The sequence below is a fragment of the Tachyglossus aculeatus genome, chromosome 20 (genome assembly GCF_015852505.1).
Source record: "Tachyglossus aculeatus isolate mTacAcu1 chromosome 20, mTacAcu1.pri, whole genome shotgun sequence".
In the NCBI taxonomy this organism is placed as follows: domain Eukaryota; kingdom Metazoa; phylum Chordata; class Mammalia; order Monotremata; family Tachyglossidae; genus Tachyglossus; species Tachyglossus aculeatus.
This window is the reverse complement of record NC_052085.1, coordinates 28,954,913-28,961,256: the sequence shown is the minus strand read 5'-3', so window position 1 is coordinate 28,961,256 and position 6,344 is coordinate 28,954,913. Positions and strand designations below refer to the sequence as shown.

Sequence of the window (6,344 nt, the reverse complement as noted above, 5' to 3'; positions counted from 1 at the left end):
TGGAGCTTCTCCACTGGTCCTGTCTGAAACCCATGTGCAGTTGTGGAGCCTGACCTTAAGAGACACATGTGGATCAGTGAGCCTGAGGGTCCAGGTTCCCTCACCTTGCCCTCTGCAGTCTGTCTCGGGGGCCAAACCCTTCCTCCTCCAGCAGACTCTGTTGTCTCATAGCTGGAGAAGGAGGGTTAGGAGATCGCAGACAACATACGTTTCTTTTGCAGACACCAGGTTCCCTCTCCCCCGCCAAACACTGAATCTATCATTAGCAGAGGTGAGGTGTATAGACAGACCACCTCAGCTTATCACTCTGCCCTTATTTATTTTGAATGAATTGAATTATTTATATTCATGTCTGCCTTCCCCTCTAGACTTTGAGTTCATTTTGGGGAGGGAATGTGTCTGTTATTAGATTGTACTCTCCCAAGCGCTTAGTACAGTGCTTTGCAAACAGTAAGCGCTCAATAAATATGACTGAATGAATGAATGAATGCCCTACTGATGCTGAGTGTCCTGTTCCTCAAATCCCCAGCTCCGTTACTCCAGAAGGGCCTCATTCTTCAGAGACTGAAGGTCCAGCATAACCGCACAAGTCAATTTCTAGTACCAAGCCTGACTACACAGCTCCTCCCAAACCTCCCCCTGCAAACTGAAAAATGCGACCTGTCCCCTCTCTGAGTGACAGCAAGACTTGAGATCATGGTGGCGCCTTGAGCAGCCAATGAGCCTCTCCCCTTAGTCACCCATGGCACCCCAGTGATCTCACAGCTAAGAAGAAGGAAGGGAAGAAAAAAAGAAAGAACTTTCCTATCATAAGCTTAGTGTTAATTGACTCCAGCTGTTCTTAATTAGCCTCATTACCTTAGAAACAGTAAAGTAAAATAAAACGACAAAATTGTAAGGGGTCTTCTATGGACTAGGGCTAAGGGTTTTACCTTCATTCATTCATTCAATCGTATTTATAGAGCGCTTGCTGTGTGCAGAGCACTGTACTAAGTGCTTGGGAAGTATAAGTCGGCAACATATGGAGACGGCCCCTACCCAAAAACGGGCTCACAGTCTAGAGGGGGGAGACAGACAACAAAACAAAACATGTAGACAGGTGTCAAAACCTTCAGAATAAATAGAATTATAGCTATATGCACATCATTAATAAAATAAATACAGTAGTAAATATGTCCAAGTAAAATAAATAGAGTAATAAATCTGTACAAATATATACAAATGCTGGGGGGGGCGGGGGGGGAAGGAGGTAGGGCGAGGTGGATGGAGAAGGGGGGAGGAAAAAGGGGGCTTAGTCTGGGAAGGCCTCCTGGAGGAGGTGAGCTCTCAGTAGGGCTTTGAAGGGAGGAAGAGGGCTAGTTTGGCGGATGTGTGAAGGGAGGGCATTCCAGGCCAGGGGAAGGACGTGGGCCGGGGGTCGACAGCGGGACAGGTGAGAATGAGGCACAGTGAGGAGGTTAGCGGCAGAGGAGTGAAGGGTGTGGGCTGGGCTGTAGAAGAAGAGAAGGGAGGTGATGGAGAGCCATGAAGCCGAGAGTGAGGAGTTTTCGCTCGATTCGTAGGTTGACAGGCAACCACTGGAGATTTCTGAGGAAGGGAGTGACATGCCCAGAGCGTTTCTGTACAAAGATAATCAGGGTGGCAGACTGAAGCGGGGAAAGACAGGAGGATGGGCGATCAGAGAGGAGCGTAACAAAGTTGTGAGTTCTAATCACACTTGTGGAATTAGGGTCTTTTTAAGTAGAATAATAATAATAATGGTATTTGTTAAGCGCTTACTATGTGCAAAGCACTGTTCTAAGCGCTGAGGAGGTTACAAGGTGATCAGGTTGTCCCACGGGGGGCTCCCAGTCTTCATCCCCATTTTCCAGATGAGGGAACTGAGGCCCAGAGAAGTGAAGTGACCTAGCGCTTACTGTGCGCAGAGCACTGTACTAAGCGTTTGGGAGGTACGAGGTGATCAGGTTGTCTCACGGGGGGCTCCCAGTCTTCATCCCCATTTGACAGATGAGGGAACTGAGGCCCAGAGAAGTGAAGTGACTTAGCGCTTACTGTGTACAGAGCACTGTACTAAGCGCTTGGGAAGAACAAGTAGGCAACATAGGGTGTGGATGTAACTCCAAAGCTACCGGATTGAGGAGGGATTTTGCTAAGCTTTTGCAGAGCAGTGGAGAGGGGGAGGCAACGCTGCTCTTCCTGCAATTTAGCTCATGAATCTTCATCACTCTTGGAATGCTTTGAGGTCATATAACTTTGCCTTTTATCCTTTACTTGCCAGCTTATCGCAGTTGTTGGGGAGCTTATTCATTCATTCATTCATTCAGTCGTATTAATAAATAATAATAATAATGATGGCATTTATTAAGCGCTTACTATGTGCAAAGCACTGGTCTAAGTGCAGGGGAGGTTACAAGGTGATCAGTAGGGCTCCCTTCAAAGCCCTACTGAGTGCTCACCTCCTCCAGGAGGCCTTCCCAGACCGAGCCCCCTCCTTCCTCTCCATCAATCAATCAATGTTTATTGAGCGCTTACTGTGTGCAGAGCACTGTCCTAAGCACTTGGGAAGTAACCCTCTCCCCCTCTTCCCCCTCCCCATCCCCCCGCCTTACCTCCTTCCCCTCCCCACAGCACCTGTATATATGTATATATGTTTGTATGTATTTATTACTCTATTTATTTATTTTATTTGTACATATTTATTCTCTTTATTTTATTTTGTTAATATGTTTTGTTTTGTTCTCTGTCTCCCCCTTCTAGACTGTGAGCCCACTGTTGGGTAGGGACCGTCTCTATGTGTTGCCAATTTGTACTACCCAAGCGCTTAGTCCAGTGCTCTGCACACAGTAAGTGCTCAATAAATACGATTGAATGAATGAATGAATCCCCATTTTACAGAGGAGGGAACTGAGGCACAGAGAAGTTAAGTTAGAGAAACAGCGTGGCTCAGCGGAAAGAGCCCGGGCTTTGGAGTCAGAGGTCATGAGTTCAAATCCCGGCTCCGCCAATTGCCAGCTGTGTGACCCCAGGCCTCCAGCCTCTCGGGGCTGTTACTTTTCCTCTAGCCTATGGCAACCCTCTCATGGGAAGGCTTCCTTCATCCTATTTCAAGCAGAGGAGAAAGAAAGGAGAAGAAAGAAGGAAGGAGAAAAAGGAATTGGCAGACAGTGCAGCTTCTCCTTTCTCGCAGTTCCCCCCCAAACTCCCCAACACTGGCTTCTCCAGTAAGAAGGGGTGTACAGGCAAAAACCCGACAGGTTGACTGCTATACTCTGCCCCACACTTAACGCTGGACCCCAGAGAGCCTCACAGCCGTCACTACTCCTGGGGCCTGAGATACCCAGCAAGGCTGCAGACTGGACAGAAATCTGTTTTCTGTACAATGCCCGCCTTCTCTGCTCCCTGATTCCCCAGCCATCCCCACTGCTGACTGCCTCATCCTAAACCCCCCATGGTTCTGCCTCTCCGAAAGGGGGATGGAGTGGACACACTTACAGTCGCCACTTTACCACCTACTCTGCAACTCTCCCCGACCCCCTTCACTCCCCAAGAGGAAGCCACTGGTCCCACAGAAACACATATTTTGAAGAAATCCAGAGCAGGAAGAAGGGAGTATTAAATAAAGCAGAGCTGCAAACATTTCCTCTATACAAGTGAAGCTTTTATCAAGTTGGCAATTTTCTATCCTGATTGGGAATTCGGCACAATTTTCTTAGACTTCCCCGAATTGTCCATTAGGCCTTGGAAACTGGTTGAACATTGTGTGAATTGACCTCCATGAACCTACACTTCAGTGGGACAGTCCTCCAGGTCGGGGAGATACACTGACCAGTGTCTGTAGAGACAGTAATAGTTGGCCGGTCTAAGCTTGGTCATCCTGTGCACTGCTGGGGGATGAGAGGGGAGAAAGAGAAGGACTCACAACTCACCACCAGGTTCGGCGGGAATCCTCATCTAGAACCGTGGAACTGATCTGGAGAGATGACAGGATTACCGATCCCGAGATCCTGGGTCTCCCATCCTGCCCTCTGGAAAAAGCTGAGAACCGTGTGGGTTACCAGACAAATCAGTCTCAGGGCCTGGAGGAAGAAATCAGCAGTACAGGAGTGGGAAGGAGATAGGTAAGGGGTTTTAGACAGCCTAGTTTGGAGCAAACACTCATCTCCTCATCCCCTAAAACACTGACCTTAATGCCAAGAGAGGATGTATACAAACAGATGCAGCTGACTGCTGCAATGTCCTACTAAGACTTGCCCAATATCCCCCTCACCCCCAGATCCCCAATTTTCTGTTACTCCACGAACTCCAATCCTCTCTAGACTGTGAGTTTATTGTGGGCAGGGAATGCGTCTGTCCTACTGTACTCTACCAAGTGCTTAGTACAGCGCTCTGCCCGCCGGCAGCACTTCATCAATACAATTGACTGATTGAAGGGGCAGAACTGCATGCATGCTGGATAGAATTCAGTTTCTGGTATAATACCTGCCTTCTATCCTCCCGGCCCACACCCCTGTTGACTTGATCTCAGACAGGAGTGTGCACAACTCTGCTTCTCAGAGAGAAATAGGGTACAGATACCGATAGACACCCTCACCTCCTCCTGACATTAGAAGCCACAAGCTTCCACATTAAGCCCCAAAAGGTGCCTTTTCTGGGGAATGAGGCTGGGAAGTGACCCAGTGCGGACAGACAGGACTGCATTGTACTTTCTAAGCATTTAGTACAATGCTCTGCACACAGTAAGTGCTCAATAAATACGATTGAATGAATGAATGGTAGTCCTAGGGAGTTTTGACTCATCTACGGAATTAAAGGCCCTGAGTCGTCTCAGTCCCAGGCAAGTCAGACGGAACTAGCTTCCTGCACAAAGCCCAGGCCTCTGTCCTCCCATGAGTGGCAGCCACCTCATCACTCTTTTTCCTCCCTACTACACACACACACACATATACACACACACACACATATACACACACACACACACTCTCCCTCCCCCCCGCCCCCTTCTCTTTGGGATAGCAATGCAGCCCACTCAGGAATGGGGAAAATCTGGGAGTTGACTTTGCCCACAGCATAAGAGAGATGATCCCTGAGGCCGAGGAGAAGCACCGAGTAGCTGCCGCCCTGGACCGGCAAACTCGATCACTAGCTTTGCACGATGTTGCAAATGCAAGGGGAACCAAGTTTGCTATAGCAAATTGGGTGGAAATCTCAGCCTTGGAAATGGATTACTGAGGCTGACTCTTCTAATCCAAAACACGAGCCATCGAAGCATTGTAAAACAATAAAAAGTCAACCAGTGCCCAGGTGCCAAAACAGCCCTGGAGTGTACATACCCGTGAAGCCACTGGCGAACTGGGAAATGGTCAGCGAAGATCACTTCTCGTGGTTATTGAGCACCGACGCTTCACTTAACCCGTCGACTGCATATATACCTGTATATATGTTTGTACATATTTATTACTCTATTTATTCATTTATTTATCTATTCTATTTTATTTTGTTAGTACATTTGGTTTTGTTCTCTGTCTCCCCCTTCTAGACTGTGAGCCCGCTGTTGGGTAGGGACTGTCTCTATGTGTTGCCGACTTGTACTTCCCAAGCGCTTAGTACAGTGCTCTAGCACACAGTAAGCGCTCAATAAATACGATTGATTGATTGATTGATTGATTGATTGACAGATGCCCCTGGATCCAGGAACGGACCTCGGGCCTGAGCACAGTAGCCTGCCCCCTGGTGGCCCTAATAGGGATTTGGACATAGTCCACGTTTCTAATGGGACTCACAAGTCTTAATCCCCATTTGCGAGATGCTCTAGCTGATTCTCAGAGAAGTGAAGTGACGTACCCAAGGTCACCTCGCGGATGAGTGGCCGACGCTGGATTTGGAGCCAGGTCCTTCCGGGAGGCAGCCACAAGGCGGCGCTGCTTCTCGCCCAGATGACGATTCTGGGCCTCCGCGCTTCTCTATCGCCACCTGGCGGCACTTTGCTCCAACAGCGCCGGCTCCTTCCCTGAGCCTCCATCTCTCTTCTAGGTCATCATCGTCATCAATCGTATTTAGTGAGCGCTTACTATGTGCAGAGCACTGGACTAAGCGCTTGGGAAGTACCAATTGGCAACATATAGAGACAGCCCCTACCCAACAGTGGGCTCACAGTCTAAAAGGGGGAGACAGAGAACAAAACCAAACATACTAACAAAATAAAATAAATAGAATAGATATGTACAAGTAAAATAAATAAATAAATAGAGTAATAAATATGTACAAACACATATACATATATACAGGTGCTGTGGGGAAGGGAAGGAGGTAAGATGGGGGGGATGGAGAGGGGGACGAGGGGGAGA

General features: G+C 48.3%; 1 non-coding gene across 1 annotated transcript; it reads left to right on the top strand.

Annotated features, from left to right (window-relative positions):
• Positions 1-5,124: 5,124 nt before the first annotated feature.
• LOC119941691 lies at positions 5,125-5,256 on the top strand. Its single transcript, XR_005455276.1, has one exon. It is a non-coding gene; the product is annotated as a small nucleolar RNA SNORA66 (small nucleolar RNA).
• Positions 5,257-6,344: the final 1,088 nt, after the last annotated feature.